The following is an 18,734-nucleotide window of genomic DNA, read 5'->3' on the forward strand; positions in this document are numbered from 1 at the left end:
TTGGCATTCACACTGAGCTAAAGGGTAGAACTGCTGCTTTCAAGGAGCGGGACTCTAACCCGGAAGCCTATATGAAATCCCGCTATGCCCTCCAACGAACCATCAAACAGGCAAAGCGTCAATACAGGCCTAAGATTGAATCGTACTACACCGGCTCCGACGCTCGTCGGATGTGGCAGGGCTTGCAAACTATTACAGACTACAAAGGGAAGCACAGCCGAGAGCATGGTGAGCCTACCTACAGTATTATAATGTAGAGACGCCTGGAGGGGTGTCATCCTCATTAAGGCAGCAGATTTGAAGGAGGCATAAATCCTACCCACTCGTCAATTCTACCGACACCAAACATGTTTATCTGTAGGCAAACAGCGCTGTGTTGTTCTGAGACTTTTAGCTGTGGAGGCAATGCTAGCTATTCCCACAGCCATGTTGTATTAGAGGTTCCCCACTGAGAGAAGGGGACATGTGAAGCCACAGCACAACAGGGGTCCTGCTGGGTCTCTCTGAGCTAGCCTGCCAGCGAGGTGACGTAATGAGCTTTGCTGCTACAGCATCGTGGACAGCATAAAGGAGAGGAGAAGAGACTCTGAGATCTGAGCAAATCATAAAATATACCTCATAATTACCGGATTCGACAGCAACAGAGTATGACAAAGATCAGCCACCTAGGCTTTGACTGAGCCTCGGGCCGAGACAGCTGTGACATTTTTCAAATGTCCGCTTTAAGTAACTTGGCAAATCGGAAAATCACCCATCAGCCCCTCAGTTCTTTTGCAGAGGCCTTTGTAGAGGTGTCACATACAACGTTTGGCCATGACATCCCGGGTTATATGAATGATTTAAGCGCTCAAGGGATTGGAAATTACTTTATTTAGTCACCACCTTTTCCCCCTGCCTGGATTTTGCTTTGGATGGTATCTCATTCAATGTCTCCTGAGCATTCAACCCTAGTAAAAAAAATCCTATAGAATTCTAATAAAAGAATCCTAAGAATCCAAAAGAAAATCCGATCAGATTTTGGAACCTATGCTATAGGATTGAATCGAATATGAGTCCAATAGGACTGGTTCCAAAATCTGATTCTATTAGATTTTTTTAAAATTTGAATCCTATGGGATTTTATTTACTAGGGTAGCACTCATGTTAGTAAAACGTTTTTTTTTTCAAGGAGATTAGAGGGGACTGGACAGACGGAAATGTATAGAAAGTGGTTAAGGGCACAGGTAGTCAGCCGAGCGGGGGCTCGAACCCCTGCCTCTGAAGGGACATATGTGGTCCCAAATTGGGAGCTTAGACTCCAGCACACTGATTTAATTTTTCTATTAGATTATTGTATTGGAATCTTATAGGATCCTCTAACATAAAACCATATAGATTATAATCCAATAGGACTGGTTCCAAAATCTGATAGGATTTTTCTGTTGGATTCTAATTCGATTCTTGTATTGGAATCCTATAGGATCCTATAGGATTTCAATGTTTTTTTTCTCCTATAGGATTTCTATGCATTTTGTTGATTTTGAATTGTATACAGTTGTCACGCCCTGACCATAGAGAGCTGTTTATTCTCTATGTTGGTTGGGGCGTGATAGTGACTAGGGTGGGTCATCTAGGTGATTTAATTGTTTATGTTGGCCTGGTATGGTTCCCAATCAGAGACAGCTGTTTATCGTTGTCTCTGATTGGGGATCATATTTAGGTAGCCATTTCCCCCATTGTGATTTGTGGGATCTTGTCTACAGATAGTTGCCTGTGTGCACACCAGTAGCTTCACGTTTCGTTTGTGCTTGTTTGTTCTGTTTTGTTGAGTTTCTATTAATTAAAATATGTGGAACTCTACGCACGCTGCGCCTTGGTCCAATCATTATAACGGACGTGACAACAGTGCCTTCAGAAAGTATTAATGGAAAATGAAACACTAATATATTTTGATTAGATAAGTATTCAACTCCGAGTCAATACATGTTAGAATCACTTTTGGCAGTGATTACAGCTGCGAGATGTAGCATTTCAGCCAAACAGGGCTAGATTAATAATTAGATGTAATCTTAATGTGACACAGGTAATTAAAAAAAATTACAACACCAGAATCAGGTGTGCAAAGAGGTCACTAGATGGGAACTGGTAGTTACATCCAGGAGGGAGAGATGAAAGATGGGAGGGAGCACCTTCTAGGAATGGAGAGAGGGTGGGGGGACAGCTCTGTGGGAGAGAGGGGGGAGGGAGGCAGGTAGAGAGGGAGAGGGGGTGGTACACCCCTGGGAGGAAAGGAGTTAGGGGGCGAGGGGGTCTGATTATCTTTAGGTTTTTCTTTTCCTCTCCCTATATCAACATAAAGAGGGTAAAAGGAACATATGTATAGCTGACCATACTATAATAACCCTCTAAGGTCGATGTCCGCACCCTCCCAGAAATCAAATTAACATAATACAAATATTCCCATAAAAATCAGTCAATTTAAGCTACAGATACAGTATCTGTTATCTTTGCATTGAATGCTACTCAATCCACCGTGTTTGTCAGACCATGAGATGTCCTGAAAATCGGTATTCTCACAAAATCATCTGTAAAGTCTGAACGGTTTGGCTTACAGAACTATTATGACCCTTCTATGGAAATATAGAGACTCACGAACACGATGGTGTTCTCTGTGTTGCTCCACGACCCCCACAAGAGCAAGCGCCTTGGGACTCGTCTGAAGTCGGTACAGCCGATCTGCCATAGAATAGCTGTGGCGAGTCTGTAGCGTCAGAACAGTTTGGGCTGCACACTAATATGACCCCTCTGTGTAAAGGTGAGCCTCTCACGAACATGTAGGACTCACACGACTCGCATGAAGGTCCCCAGTACCAGTTGAAAACATTTATGGAAGTATATATAGAGACTCTTTAGTGACACAAATAAGGAGTTCAATACATGTATAAAAAAAAATATATATAAAAAAAAGCACATTTTCCCTCATCTTATGTCTCTCAGATATAGGACAGACACTTCAGTACAAACTTATTTTAAACTTTTTTGGGGGGGGACTATCTGTTTTTCCATGTAGTGAATCTGTTATTCAATGCGTTTGTTTTTTTGATACTTCAAGGGGTTTTAAAATTCTAAATCAAACGGCAATATGATCCTTGGTATGACCTTCTTAAAACAATTCCATATAGCTTAGTACTTTTAATTTGCATATAAGCAATGTAAAGATGCTATGTATTCTGGGAAACTCTCCCAAATATTTGTTTATTTTAACATTGTTTTTAGTATTGTATGTCATATTGTAATGTCTTTTTCAAAGACAAGACGTTGCATGAATCGGAATAAAATAAAATAACTAAAGTGATTGTTATGTTAAAAAATATATATATTTCACAGGTGGTCTTACTGCAAATTAACATGCAGCCTTGAATCACTGCCATATTGAGGTGGTGAATAAAACCAAAATGTTGTTTCCGATCAACGAAAATGTTGTAATTCATGTTGTTGTATTGTACTGGAACAAATGACAACAAACTATAATTGAGTTAGTTCAATTAAGCAAAATAGGAATAAATTAGTCCAATTGGATTCCAATAGGGTTCTGATAGAGGTGACACCAAACCCTATAGGATTGTGAGCTTCCTAAAGGATTCTATGGGAAAAATCACTGATCCTATAGGATGTTTTGACTAGGGTAGATTTCCATGTATTTATTTAAGGAGGAAATAGAAGGAAAATTTCATCAGTCACTAATTTAATTTCACCTTGTACCAATGGCATTAGCCCAGAGCGGATATTTCAGAGGAACACGAAATCAATATTCATATTCTATTGGGAATTGTCCCGGAATCCATTAGTAACATTGACCAATAGGTCAGGTAAAGTAATAGATCAATGTTTTATTACAAATTTGCAAACTGACTTAATTGCAGGGATAAACCTGTGCAGTCACGCATGGCAAATATTAATCATTCAATTCTATTGGTGTGATGAGCACAGACCATTTCTAGCCATGCAGGGCTCATCCTGACTTCTGATAGGCTACCGGTGACGACTTGTGCCCACTTGTTCTCCGTGGTGACAAAGGCAGCATCTCCATGGTTTAACAATCATCCATGTCAGACGCCAGTCTACATTGTGAAAGGGAGAAACAAACAAATGTCATCACGTATTTGTTTTGATATTTCAAAAATATTGATCATAATATCTTTCACCGTTCATATCATGTTGTGCGCTATGTGTATGGATAATGAAGACCGCCTTATTTTCTTATGTGACCAATAACATTTGAATTATGGTTTAGGTACACATTGCATACACTGTTTAGAAAGAGTCGGCATTTTTTCCCCTTGGTTTCAATTGAAGTAACCAATGCAGTTAAACGACAGTACCGCTCTTATTTGTGATCACGTATTCATCAACCGACAGCGCAATCATGCTATGTATTTGCTACCCTTATTGTCAGCCACACACTATTTCATGCCAGACTGACAGTACATGTTTCTGTTTATATTGAATAAATCCTACAGAGTATATTTCATGTGGAGTTTTAGTTGAATCAGAACTTTATTCTTAATCTCTGTTACTGCCAACAAACAGCCAGTTATTGATTATACTGCTCGACCTTCAAGTCACGTGCATTTCTGAATATCGTTACTTCTCTCCTTACAGAGGGGGAGTCAGTCATCAGTGAGGCTTGTTATTATGTAGTTGCTATTATTACGCACTCGTAAATCCATATCCATATTTGACATAAGGCCTATAAATAACTGATATGCAGTTTTCCCTCATCCTTCTATATCTGTTTACCAATTAAACTGTGAAGATAACATGACAAGTTTATAACAGATACGCCAATGCTTTAGAACCTATTTCAGTTTGTCTGGTAAACAAGCAATGATAAACACCTGTTGAATTGACACACGCAGTGGTGCGCATTCTGTTCATACTCACCTCCTGGAATGTAATAATTTCTATTCTAGGTCTAGGATGAGATGTTGTGTTTTAGCTCAGAGGGGTAATTCCGAATCAGGCATAGACAAGGGAGCCAGTAGGCAGGCACACATGCTGAGAGAACTGATGTATAAAGGGGCTTGTGAGTGGCGTCTCTGGTTACCAACACCGTTTATGAGGAAGCACAATCTCACCAATCACATTGCTCAGCGTGTTGGAGCGCGCTTTTCAATTTCTTAAAGCTACGGTGTCCTTACAGCCACATTATGCAAGTAACGGGAGAACTGGAATACACATTTTTATACGCAATATATTTCAACACTGTAGTTTGCATGTGTACCTGTTGGTTTTATTCAATGCGATTTCACATATCAGTTTGAGGCCATTTCAGTTGAGTTCAGCCAATATGCAATGTTATTTACTCATCATCATTATTCCTATGCAATATGCACATTATAAGAAAAAGTGTTCCCATGCAATACAATGAAGATGTTTTTCTATGGCCATAAAGCTGTCTGTTCTGACAAAAATATGCATCCAACATTTTCTGTTATGACCCCTTTTCAAGATCAACAATACATACTGTATTATTCACAAACTGAAAGGACAGTTGATGGTGGTATGTACTTGTTTATTAAAAGATGAGTCAAAGAGAGATTCACACTTGGAATGTGAAATAACTACTGCCATGAACCTTTTAACGTTTTCCTGGCATATAATTAGGTCATGTTCCAAACCTTGTACTCAAACAGACTTCATATGTAAGACCCACATAAAAATAAACAATATCTGTCTTAAGTGCAAGAAACAAAAATACAGGTTTATGGTTAATGTTTAAGAAAAGAAGGCAGTCTTCAGTTTGAAATAAAACATTTCATTTCATGAAACAGGACTACGGAATGTTATTTTTTGCTTGCTTGACTTATGCCAGACCACCCACATTAAAGTATGCCCCTTGCAGTACTTCTCTTTTTTCCCCCAGAATTTTGGGGTCAGTTTTACACAGTTTGGTTGAGATATGTTTTGGATATGCCCAATATCCAAACTGAGTCAAATAACACTCAAATTGGTATCTTTGTTTTGCCTTTTAAATGCATCACACCACATGGCCATATTAAGTAATTTTGTATCAGTTCCAGCTGATTTGTCTATATTCTGTGGAGGCAGAGGTTCAGCATCATGACAGGTAATGATATTGACAGTGCACAAGGCTGTTTTTCCATCACTTAATACAAAATGCAGATGGCCTGTATTTTAAGAGTATATATTGCACAAAAAATGAGGGGGGAAAAAAACAGTATGTGCCATAAAAAATACCAAAATCCAGTTTCACACCTGCGATTTGGGACCCATCCACATATCACGAGTATGATATACATAAACTCCTAACTTTACTATATTACAGTACATATACAATCTTGAAACTAGTCCCATCACTGAGGTATGTTGTCCCCGTGATGCCCTTGTAGCCTATCGTCTACAAATACTTAACAAATCTGCTCTACAACTGTACAAAATCTTAAAATCCACAAGGCATTTTGATGCAAGTTTTAATTTAACTTAATCCTTAAAACCAGGACTTCCTTGCATGCGAAAACAAATGATAATGGGAAGAAGTGCCTGAAACTCACTGAAAGCACAGTAAGAACATTCCCTTTTAACTGTACAAAAATATGCCTGAAAATATTTTACTTTTCTTTTAAAAAGATGAGGTCTGTTATGTATCAAAATGTTTCCTCCGCACCTGTATTCTGAAGAGGTTTAGACTGCTTCATTTTCAAATCAGGAGGTAAACGGAATCAGTTACAAAACAAAAATGTTTGCGGCATATAGAAATGACATAAAACCATTGTAAAGTAACATCCTGAACATTGTCAGTTCACGGATTTGCTTTTAGTCAGTCCACAGTCCTACGTTTTCAGTTCCCTGCAGTTTAAAGAGGATAAGATGCATAGAAGTTCACAGATTTTTCCCTTTGTGGTCCGTTTTAGTTGAACAGTAATTTTAGACCCACAGAAAAATCCATAAAACCCTGTCATTCTGCCAGAAAAACATTTGCAGACTTTTTTTGCTACAGTACCAGCTTCATAAGCATCTAATTCCTCAAACCTCACCTTGCCTCCTCCCCCGACCTCTAGAAACCAGAGGAGGCAGGGCTATAGGAACAACTTGAACAGGACATCATTTAATTTATCCTTCTCTGTTATAAGTCGGATCTTTTCAATTTAATATGTGAACACCAAGTCAGAAAAGTTCGCCTCCAACCAGTCCCCTGCTATCATTTCACTGAGTTCTGGTGTGCAATAGTCTGGAAATTCAAAGTGAGAGCCCAGACTGCCCTCGCTGAATGAGTCCAAATCTTTATCCACAAGAGAGAGGGAGAGATTTCCTGAATTCGGGTTGCCCACCTCCGGCCCTTGAGCGTTCGGGGCGAAATTTAAACTGAAGTCAAAAAGCAAGTCGTCCGCGTCCTCGCTGGAACTGGAAGATGTTGAAACTGACCTAGAAGATGCTGGTGAGGCGGATGCTGGGTACATTGTACTCTGCTTAGTACTGTTTTTGAAATTGTAAAACAGTCTGTTCGGAGCCGCATTCCGTACGTCTTCATACATGCTGGTTCCCTCGGACTCAGCAGAGGAGCTCAACGTTGGGCTCGTGGGAACTTTTGCTACATTATACGGCCTCATCTGCTCCTCGTCCTCCTGTTTAATCCGCATACGATAGTCCTCCTCGTATTCATCATCGTCATCATCATCTGTGAGTTCACTTTTAACCGTCTTTGTAACTTTTGGGAACACACAGTCATCCCCGTAGCGGTGAGACAATTTAGAATGGGTCTTAGTCTTTATTTTGGAGCATTTTTTACCGGAAGTCTTTGCCATTTTGTTGCAAGATTTCTCCGGAGATGGTGCTGATGGTTTTGAACTGTCGAGCTTTGGTTTTTTCTTGGGTCTATACTTGTAATCGGGATAATCAGCCATGTGTTTTAACCGGAGCCTCTCTGCTTCCCTGATGAAGGGAATCTTTTCACTGTCCTTTAGCATCTTCCATCTTTTCCCCAGCCTTTTGGAAATCTCGGCGTTATGCATGTCCGGGGACTGCTCCATGATCTTTCTCCTTTCAATTTTGGACCAAACCATGAATGCATTCATTGGTCTCTTTATGTGGCCGGTTGCTGTCTTGCACCAGTCTGGGTTTATCTGCACGGGGCTGCAAGCAATAAATTCACTCTCCTCGGAATCGGTAGCTTCCCTGGACATGGTGCCCTCCGTCTCGCTGTTGTCGGTGTGCTGCACCATGGTCCTGTTTAAAAAGTTATCTTCCCCCAGACGTTGCAGTGTCTAAGAGCCCACTGCCAAATCTCTGTATTCGCTTCGCCAATGTGTCCACGTCCTCCGTGTCCCAAGCTCTGGTCTCTTTTCCAGAGTTACAAACTGCCTTCTTAACTAGTTATTAGCTTTTTCATGTCCATTACGTCATTGATAAGTATCCAATCACGTCCCCTCCACTCCGCCCAAAAGACTCCATACAGTGCCTTAACCCGTTATTCCGCCCTCCCTAGCTCTCATTGGAGGTGGGATTTGGAGGTGGGTCGTGTGGTACGTTGTCTGGACCTTAATGTCTATGGCCCGGACGCATGCTGCGCGAAGCAGGCATATTAAACATACACTTAGCTCACAATCCTCTGAAGATGAACGAGCAATGAGAAGAGCAAATTATAAAACTCTTTATTTTATGTTTTATTCAGAGTATCAGAATGGAAAGGCTAGGAGAGACGCGCAGTAGCCTAGTAATAATGTATCTGACTCACACACGCTTAGAAAAATGTATCAGTTTACGGTTGTTTATTTATTTATTAATTTTAATTTTATTGGATACACTGAAGGTGGCGCTTGGACACTGTTACAGCCAGCGGGCGGACTGGATACATTGTGTCCTCAGTGGCACATGGATATCAGTAGCCTTGATTAGCAATGGGCTACTGTAATTCACAGTTATTACATGGCAGTTATTACATGGCAACAGTAGTAGCACACCTTTACAGTCTGTATTAAGTGTTTCTTGTCTCTTAATTGTCTGCATGCCTAAATTTAGCTGTTTATTAAATTAAATGAATTGCCTTTAATCTCATTAATACATATAATTTATAATAGGATGAGCCAGGCACCTTCTGTTGATTTTAGAATAACAATACTTTTGTAAACACTGTTTCATAATCTCATATTTATCAATTTATAACCCTGATTAAAAAATGTTACTTATTAGGATAATAGTTAAATCAACCAACTGTATCTATTATAGTGTTATAAACAGTAACCTGTGGACCCTATTTATCTTAAGCATGTTGTTGATCTGGTCTGTCTTGAGGCCCGTCTAGGAGGATGCATGCACCAACCCCATCCTCTGACACCAACATTAGGATGTGCAGCTCATGGGCTCCCTCCCTCCCTCCCTGCTGAGTTTGCTGTGACAAGAGGCAGCAGTACTACAGCGTGGGTCTCCCTCCCTGCTAGTGCTCAGCTAAGGCTGCACCCCCGTCGACGGGCTCTGGGCTCTGGGTGGCAGCCAGCAGTGCTATTGGAGGCTGGGGACGATAAGGCTCGACTGCTTTTTTCCCTCGTCCCCTAGAGGGCAATCACTTACCCTTTTGAGACCCTCCCCCACCCGTGCCTTTGCCTGAGACTTATGAAGTGTCTACTGATTCAGACTTGAGAAAGAGAGAGAGAGAAAGAGAGAGAGCGAGACAGAGAGAGAGTCTTCATTTCCCATCCTTGGAGCAGACAGTGAGGCTCTTCTTCGAGACAGAGATACTGATGAAATGCTTTATCATGACAACCCTGTGCTGATTAAGCCTTATCAGATATACACTACTGGGTAGAGCCTCAAGAGGCTGACGCACATAGATGTATCACGGGTATTCTTTCCAGGATGTATTCATTTGAACGTTTGGTTATATACACAACATTGAATCTTACCCTGATGTTTTGAATGCATTAAGAGCATGACGTATAGCCATAAAAACAGCCTTATCCAGTGCAATCTGTGGGCTAGGCCTATTATTAAATAGTATTTGTTAGTGATCAGCAGATGTACTTCCAATTGATTAGTATACATTATTAAATAGTATTTGGTAGTGATCAGCAGATACACTTCCAATTGATTAGTATACAGCTGAATAAATTAATAACAGAAGTTGTGAAAACCCACACGAAAACAAGGTTTTAAATATGATATAACATGTTCAATATGAATTCAAGTAGACCACATGTACTTTACAATGAGAGAGATAGATCAAATCTCCCTGATACCATAAAAAGACTTCATCAGTTCATCTCTGGACCCACAATGCATTGGGCATGATGATTTCCTGCAGAACCGAGCATGAATCACAGCACTGCTTAATGGAAGCATGCAGGGCGGCCGGCCGGCCTGCTCATTAGTGTGGCTCATTATTGGCTGGGAATGAGATGAAATCAATCAAATAAAATTGTATTTGTCACATGCTTCATAAACAACAGGTGTTGACTAACAGTGAGATGCTTACTTACTGGTCATTTTCCAACAATGCAGAGCCAGTCAGCCCAGGCAGGGGCTATTCTAGGTCCCTGGGAGCGCCATGCGTGGCTCAGTGAGATACTATATATGCAGGGAGACTGGTGCCAGTGACTTCTACCTGGTAACAGTGACAAATAGCATAATGATCAGTAAAAGCTATAGGGAAAGGACAGGTATACATCCTAAAGTGTGCTGCTAAGTGTGTTTTTTTCTATAGATTATTTCAAATGTTGAGGAAAAAAATAGTTAGAGTTAGAAATGTATCAAGCTGTTTTCTCACTACATGATTTCTAATGCCTAAAGTCAGATGATAATGTTTATATGTCGCATTCGTGTACAGGAGGGAGACAACCACAATGATTTATATTCAAAAGCAATGGAGTGTTAAATTAAGTGAATGTTTTTCGTGTAGGAACAGTGAAAGCAATTTTTTTTTCAAGAGAAAAAATAATTCCCCCATTTTTATCTGAAAGAGCTGCTGCTCTCACAAAGAAGCAGTGGAGCGTTGGATCAATACGAACCCTCACTAGGGGTTATCTGTTGCTCAAAATGCACAGGATCCATCTCCTCTGCATAGCCTCCAGACAGGTGGGTGCTTCTGTCAGCCTCTATCTGATGGATTCACAATGGACGGGGTGGTGGTGGGAGAGAAAACAGTCGTTTCGGTGGCACATACAGGCGCAAATGATCCTATATTATTCAAAGGGCGGAGTGTTTATTGCTGTGTGTTTTGTGAATGGTTTTCAGGCCAATACAGTGGAGTCATTTAGTGGTAATCTGATTGAATGAGTCTCAGGGAGATAGTTCTCTTAGGGTATTCATGCCTATGGAAACTGCTGATATGCACCGATAGGGACAGTGTTATTACTGTAGTACGTTACCCATGCTGCCTCAGTTCAGACAATTCAGACCCTTTTCAAGTGACACTTTATTTTATTAATTGACTCCGTATACACAAGTACTAAACAAGAGGCCTTACTTTTACAGAAATAAGGGGTTCGTCACATTACTTTGTCCCATTTAGTTCTTTCAATATGTGAGATGGTTCTAAAACAGGCCATACCAGCTGCCGAACATTAATTGTAGTGTTTGTCACTACCTGTGGTTGAATTACTCACAAACCATTAGACAGTGTTTTCCTCTCACTCCAAATAACAGAAGAAACTCTCACAATTAGAAGGATCGGTTTGGCCCAAGAACAGAGACTCATTTTTGCCATGTTGTTGTCTAACATTCTCGACTCAATGCAAATGTATCTCCAGGGTGTCCGATTCTCTGTTGACCTCCGTGATGTTGCCCCTCTCTCAAGGTCCTGATGCTTAGCAGATACTTGAGACTGGAGTATCTTGTCATGAATGTAAACAGCTGACGCTAAGCACTCCCTGGAATGTTTGTCGCACGGAGCACACAAGCACAATCAAGGGCCAAGCGTGGCTTGCATCCTGTTTTCACTTGTCCTTGCAAAACACTCTCTCAGCTCAGAGGCCAGCCACTCAGGAGTCACCCATATATTTCTTAATATATAATGTCACAGAGGCAACCTACACTGTCAAATGTAAAATCACAAAGATTAAACACACCCATACCCTTGAGGGAATTGCGCTAGTAGTAGGCCTGCATCACCACTCGTACAGTGAGACACTGTTGGAATTCACAAAGAAAACATACCGAGGTTCCTGTTCCTGTACAGCCTTCAGCTCTAGCCAGGGGAAGGGAATCCAGAGAGGGAAGTGGGAGGTGGTAAGATCATCGGAGAGCAGTCATGTCCTAACTACATTGTCACGTCACCTGTTGTCTTCCCCCTAAGCTGTGCCTGCTGAGTTCCCTAATTATAAATCCGCATTAAAAAATTGTGTTTACTGTAATGTACAGCCGACGACTTGTGTACACTGTGTCTTGGGCTAATAAACATGTCTTGAGAATCCCTCCAGGGCCCCTAAGCTCTGTGTAAGGCTGTGTGTAATGATAGCGTGTTTAGTCTACAGACTGGGACAAATGTTGACGGATTATGTGACTGCAGGTCACACTCCTCTCTTTCTCTCTTTCTCTCTCTCGTTCTCTCTCTCTCTCTCTTGGATTAGTAAGGAAAGTTTAGGTAATGTTTCACTTGTGCATTGAATAGACTATGAAAAGTTTAGGATAACTTTCACTTGTGTGGAGAGTATGCACAAAAGAACTATGTTGCCATATATATATATTTTTTTACGTGTGTTTTAGTTGATTTTCAGTTAGAAAAACTAGTTTGAATTGCTTATACGATGATTGTTGTGTAAGATTTAATTGACCAATACTGAGAGAGTGTGATTTGAAATGTGTTTATTACATTCTAACCTGGTGGCAGCAAATCATGATTTATAAGAAGTGCAGGACTGTTTTTAGCCAAGCCATGAGCCTGACCAGCCCAGGCATGTCCTCCTCAGTTAGATAAGATTGTGTTCAATTCAGGCCAGTCAGTGTGGAGAGGAGAGGAGAAGAGGGGGGCTCCAATGTGGTTAGTCACTCTCAGACATCCTGTACTCTGATGTTTTACTGGTTTATGATCTTTGCACCACAAGCTCAATTGTGACAGTTCAAAGCAGCCCCACAGAATCCACAGCCTTCAGGGTAAGCTCAGGCAACACTATGTTAGGCCCTCTACCCCCAGTCATTAGCGGTTCTAGATAACCCCAAATTAGACTTCAGATTTTGGTAGCAATATGCATTTCTGTTTTTTTCTGTTGGGATATTATTATTTATATGGTGTACGTCAAACATTGGCTTTTTATCACACTTTTTCTGTTATTATATGCAGATGCTGCTCATTCTTGAAGTGTCATGGATCATACATTGTTTGACATTGTTCAATTTCTTGTTCCTCTATATCTGTTGATTCAGCTTTGCACACAAGCAATGACAAAGTATTGAGGTCACATGACTACTGTTGGCCCCCACGATGCAATGGGGTATTTGGCTGCCTGCAGCTGAGGCCTAGCATACACACTCTGTTCCACCCACAATGTCTTTCATTTCACCCATGTACTGACATTGTACGTGAACCATTTGATTACGCTTTATATGAGCCCACAATGACCACTGTACTTAAAAAAATAAAGTACAGTTCTGAATGCAGTTTTTATAGTGTTGTTATTGCTTGGTGCTATAAGAGTTGTTGTAGAAACCAAACAAACAATAAAATGAAAAGCATGAAACATACAAACTACCGCACGGGACTTGGATCAAACCCTCAACTCAGCACAAAAACATGAGATATGTCGCTTGTAATCAGTTATAAAACAATTGACTTATTTATTCAATTCTTTAATGAGACATTTTACTGGTTGCAACAATCATGCATTTGAAGTAGATCCCCACACATTAATGATTGACTTAACTTGCCATGCATAATCATAAGAAGAGAGGCACATCTAAAGCTGGTGTCATTAACAATAACGAAAAATTTAATTGAAACAAAATAATGACATGGGATTAGAATAAAGATGGACAAACTAATAGCTAGATTCAAGATGGATGATTTTAAATGATGTTATTGGACCATAAACAGATATAGCTCATTAACCTTTACGGACCAAATAATGATGATCCATGCTTCTTTGAAAATATATAAAATACATTATCAACCCTACAAGCATTACAATACTCTATTATTATGGTGGGAGATTATAATACTGTTTTAAATACCTCAATGGACCATAAAGGAAATCACACTACAAACTATCACGCTCATGCTCTTAAGGACATCATGAATGTCATGGACATATTGGAACTATTGGATATATGGAGGCTTAAAAATCCTGACCTAGGAACTTATTCAAGAAAGATCAAGTGCAATATATATTTTTTAAATAAAGCAAACTGGATGGAATATGGAGAAAAATACACAAAATCGTTTAAAAAAATCTTTAACATAGAAATAAATGCTACACAAAAATGTTTTATGAAACTTACAAATGACGGAGTCACCCATGATTCACCAAATGATGTTTTGAAAGAGGAAGCAAAGTACCTTAAGGATTTGTTTTAGTTTCAGTCTCCTCCATCTCCTCTAACCGAAGCCAATTGTATGGATTTGTTTTCTATTAAAATTGTAAAATGAACAGCCTTCTTGACACAATTAAGGCCTTTCAGTTTGGGAAAAATACAGGGTTAAGGAGGTATACCAAACTTTTGTTGATATACTAGAAGGATCGTTATCAGCATGTTTTAACCACTCCTATGTACATTGTAGATTATCAGACAATTAACAAGAAGGTCTGATTTCATTATTACTGAAAAAGGATACATGTGGGAAATATAAAGACCCAGTCCATACAAATTGGAGGCCCCTTATACTTCAGTGTTGTGATGCAAAAATTCTAGCAAAATGTATGGCGTATATAATTAAAAAGGTATTGTCAGACATTATTCATTCTAATCAGACAGGTTTTTTACATGGACGATACATTCAAGATAATATAAGGCAAGTACTGGAAACAATAGACACTGTGGAAAATCAGGGACACCAGGCCTGCTATTCATAGCTGATGACTGGGGTTTATATACAAATGCCTGGAACATTTCCGTTTTGGAGAATCTCTTATAGAATGGGTTAAAATCATGAATTGTAACCCTAGGTGTAAAATAGTAGTAATGGCTACTTTTCAGAATGTTTTAAACTGTCAAGAGGAGTAAAACAAGGTTGTCCACTATAGACATATCTATTTATTATGGTTGTGAAATTTTAGCTATTAAAATCATATCCAACAATAATTTCAAGGGATTAGAAATCCAGGTGTCATTGTACACTGATGATTCATATTTTCTTTATAATCCACAATTAGTATCCCTCCACAGCCTCCAAAGCCTTCACAGCCTCCACAACCTCCTCTGAGTAAAACCAAATTATGATTACTGTACTATATTACATGTTGGATCACAAAAAAATACAGTTTTTACATTGCCGTGTAGTTTACCAATAAAATGGTCGGGTGGGGATGTATTCTGTATACATATCCAGAAAGAAAGAAATGATATAATTCCAAAACATTTTATTAGAACGTTTGCAAAAATAGATATTATCTTGTTACCATGGAAAGGTAAATACCTGTCTATTTATGGAAAAATCACACTGATTAACTCATTAGTCATATCCCAGTTTACCTGTTTGCTTATGGTCTTGCCTACACTTAGCGAATATTCAATTATATTTGGAACGGAAAGCCAGACAAAATTAAACGGGCCTATTTATTTAATGAATATGATTTTTTTTGGGGGGGGGGTGATTATTAAATATTAAAGCAGACCTCTCATTAAATGCTTCAGTCATACAAAAGTTATACATAAATCCAAACTGGTTCTCTAGCAAATTAGTAAGAATGTCTCACCCTTTGTTCAAGAATGGCCTTTTTCCCTTTATTCAGATTACAACCTGTCACTTTCAGTTATTTGAAAAGGAAATAATCTCCCAAATATCGCTATTTTTAAAACAAGCCATAGAAAGTTGGTTGCAATTTCAATTTAATCCACCAGAAGAGACAGAACAAATAATACAACAAATATTGTGGTTAAACTTAAATATACTTATTGATTTTTTTAAAACATGCTTTTTAGAAGAAAAAAAACAAAAAGGTACAGTCTTCATAAATTATATCATAAATAGGACTGCTGGAGATATGCCACACATGCAGCTAACAAAAACATATGGAAATGTCTGCTATAGACAAAATTACAGCCAACTAATTGCAGCATTACTGCAAAAATGGAAGGGGGAAAAAGTAAGGAACTTGTCTGTTCGCCCTGCATTAAAATTGTGATAAATAAAAAAGTATACCCATTTCGAACTTCTTCAGGATCGGTGGGACCCCACGGGACGGTTGAGCTAACGTCGGCTAATGTGATTAGCATGAGGTTGTAAGTAACAAGAACATTTCCCAGGACATATTTGATATTGGCAGAAAGCTTCAATTCTTGTTAATCTAACTCCAATGTCCAATTTACAGTAGCTATTACAGTGAAATAATACCATGCTATTGTTTGAGGAGAGTGCACCGTTTTGAACTTGAAAAGTTATTAATAAACAAATTAGGCACATTTAGGCAGTCCAGATACAACATTTTGAACAGAAAATCAATGGTTCATTGGATCAGTCTAAAACATTGCACATACACTGCTGTCATCTTGTGGCCAAATTCTAAATTGCACCTGGGTTGGAATAATACATTATGAACTTTCTCTGGCATTTGAAAGATGAAGATACAAAAAATATACATTTATTTTTCTTCGTATTATCTTTTACTAGATCTAATGTGTTATATTCTCCTATATTCCTTTCACATTTCCACAAACTTCAAAGTGTTTCCTTTGAAATGGAATCAAGAATATGCATATCCTTGCTTCGGGGCCTGAGTTACAGGCAGTTAGATTTGGGTATGTCATTTGGGTATGTCAATAATTTTTTTTTAAAGGGGCCGATCCTTAAGTTAAGGATCAAAAAATGGACAGCTGTGCCATATTGATTGCAAAAAAATTGGGCAAAGAATTTTGACGTACCGATTCCATGGCACATGGTTTATGAACTGATATAAAAAATAACGCTCAATTCAAAACTTAACATTTTGCAATTTGAAATATTATACAAAATTGATGTGATAAATAGAATGTTATTTATATGGAGGATACAACCTGCCCAGCTCTGCAGATTTTGCTGCAAAGAGACATAATCACTGGATCATTTGTTTTGGTACTGTCAATATGTAGCTTGTCTTTGGTCACAGGTCCAGGAATGGCTGAAGAAATGAAATATTTACCTAGAGCTAACCCTACAGATAGCACTACAAGGTGATCTGAAAAGTCATAGTCATTCAATCAACAATATAATAATACTTTTAAAAAATGTTTATTTTCAATTTAAAGTCTGTAGAAACAATGAGAATAGAAAGGTTCAGAACTTTTGTGAAACATCACAGCAGAGTTGAAAATATAGGGCAAATAGAAATCCAATATGGATTGTGTTGAGATACAGTTGAAGTCAGGAAGTTTACATACACTTAGGTTGGAATCATTAAAACTTGTTTTTCAACCACTCCACAAATGTCTTGTTAACAAATTATAGTTTTGGCAAGTCGGTTAGGACATCTACTTTGTGCATGACACAAGTCAGATAGGACATCTACTTTGTGCATGACACAATTCAGATAGGACATCTACTTTGTGCATGACACAAGTCGTTAGGACATCTACTTTGTGCATGACACAAGTCAGATAGGACATCTACTTTGTGCATGACACAAGTCGTTAGGACATCTACTTTGTGCATGACACAAGTCAGTTAGGACATCTACTTTGTACATGACACAAGTCGGTTAGGACATCTACTTTGTGCATGACACAAGTAATTTTTCCAACAATTGTTTACCGACAGATTATTTCACTTATAATTCACTGTATCATAATTCCAGTGGGTCAGAAGTTTACATACACTAAGTTGTCCGTGCCATTAAACAGCTTGGAAAATTCCAGAAAATGATGTCATGGCTTTAGAAGCTTCTGATAGGCTAATTGACATCATTTGAGTCAATTGGAAGTGTACCTGTGGATGTATTTCATGGCCTACCTTCAAACGCAGTGCCTCTTTGCTTGACATCTTGAGAAAATCAAAAGAAATCAGCCAAGACCTCAGAAAAGAATTGTAGACCTCCACGAGTCTGGTTCATCCTTGGGAGCAATTTCCAATCCCTTGAAGGTACCACGTTCATCTGTACAAACAATAGTACACAAGTATAAACACCATGGGACCACGCAGCCATCATACCGCTTAGGAAGGAGATGCATTCTGTCTCCTAGAGATGAACATACTTTCATGTGAAAAGTGCAAATCAATCCCAGATCAACAGCAAAGGACCTTGTGAAGATGCTGGAGGACACAGGTACAAAAGTATCTATATCCACGCTAAAACTAGTCCTATATCGACATAACCTGTAAGGCTGCTCAGCAAGGAAGAAGCCACTGCTCCAAAACAGCCATAAAAAAGGCAGACTACGGTTTGCAACTGCTCATGAGAACAAAGATCGTACTTTTTGGAGAAATGTCCTCTGGTCTGATGAAACAAAAATAGAACTGTTTGGCCGTAATGACCATCGTTATGTTTGGAATAAAAAGGGGGTTGCTTGCAAGTCGAAGAACACCATCCCAACCTTGAATCACCGGGGTGGCAGCACCATGTTATGGTGGTGCTTTGCTGCAGGAGGGACTGGTGCACTTCAAAAATAGATGGCATAAT

At 39.2% G+C, this 18,734-nt stretch overlaps 1 pseudogene; it reads right to left on the reverse strand.

Moving 5' to 3' along the window:
- Window positions 1-6,641: 6,641 nt before the first annotated feature.
- On the reverse strand, window positions 6,642-8,374 carry LOC109894650 (transcription factor Sox-11-like; annotated as a pseudogene).
- Window positions 8,375-18,734: the final 10,360 nt, after the last annotated feature.

Source organism: Oncorhynchus kisutch, linkage group LG7 (genome assembly GCF_002021735.2).
Source record: "Oncorhynchus kisutch isolate 150728-3 linkage group LG7, Okis_V2, whole genome shotgun sequence".
In the NCBI taxonomy this organism is placed as follows: Eukaryota; Metazoa; Chordata; class Actinopteri; order Salmoniformes; family Salmonidae; genus Oncorhynchus; species Oncorhynchus kisutch.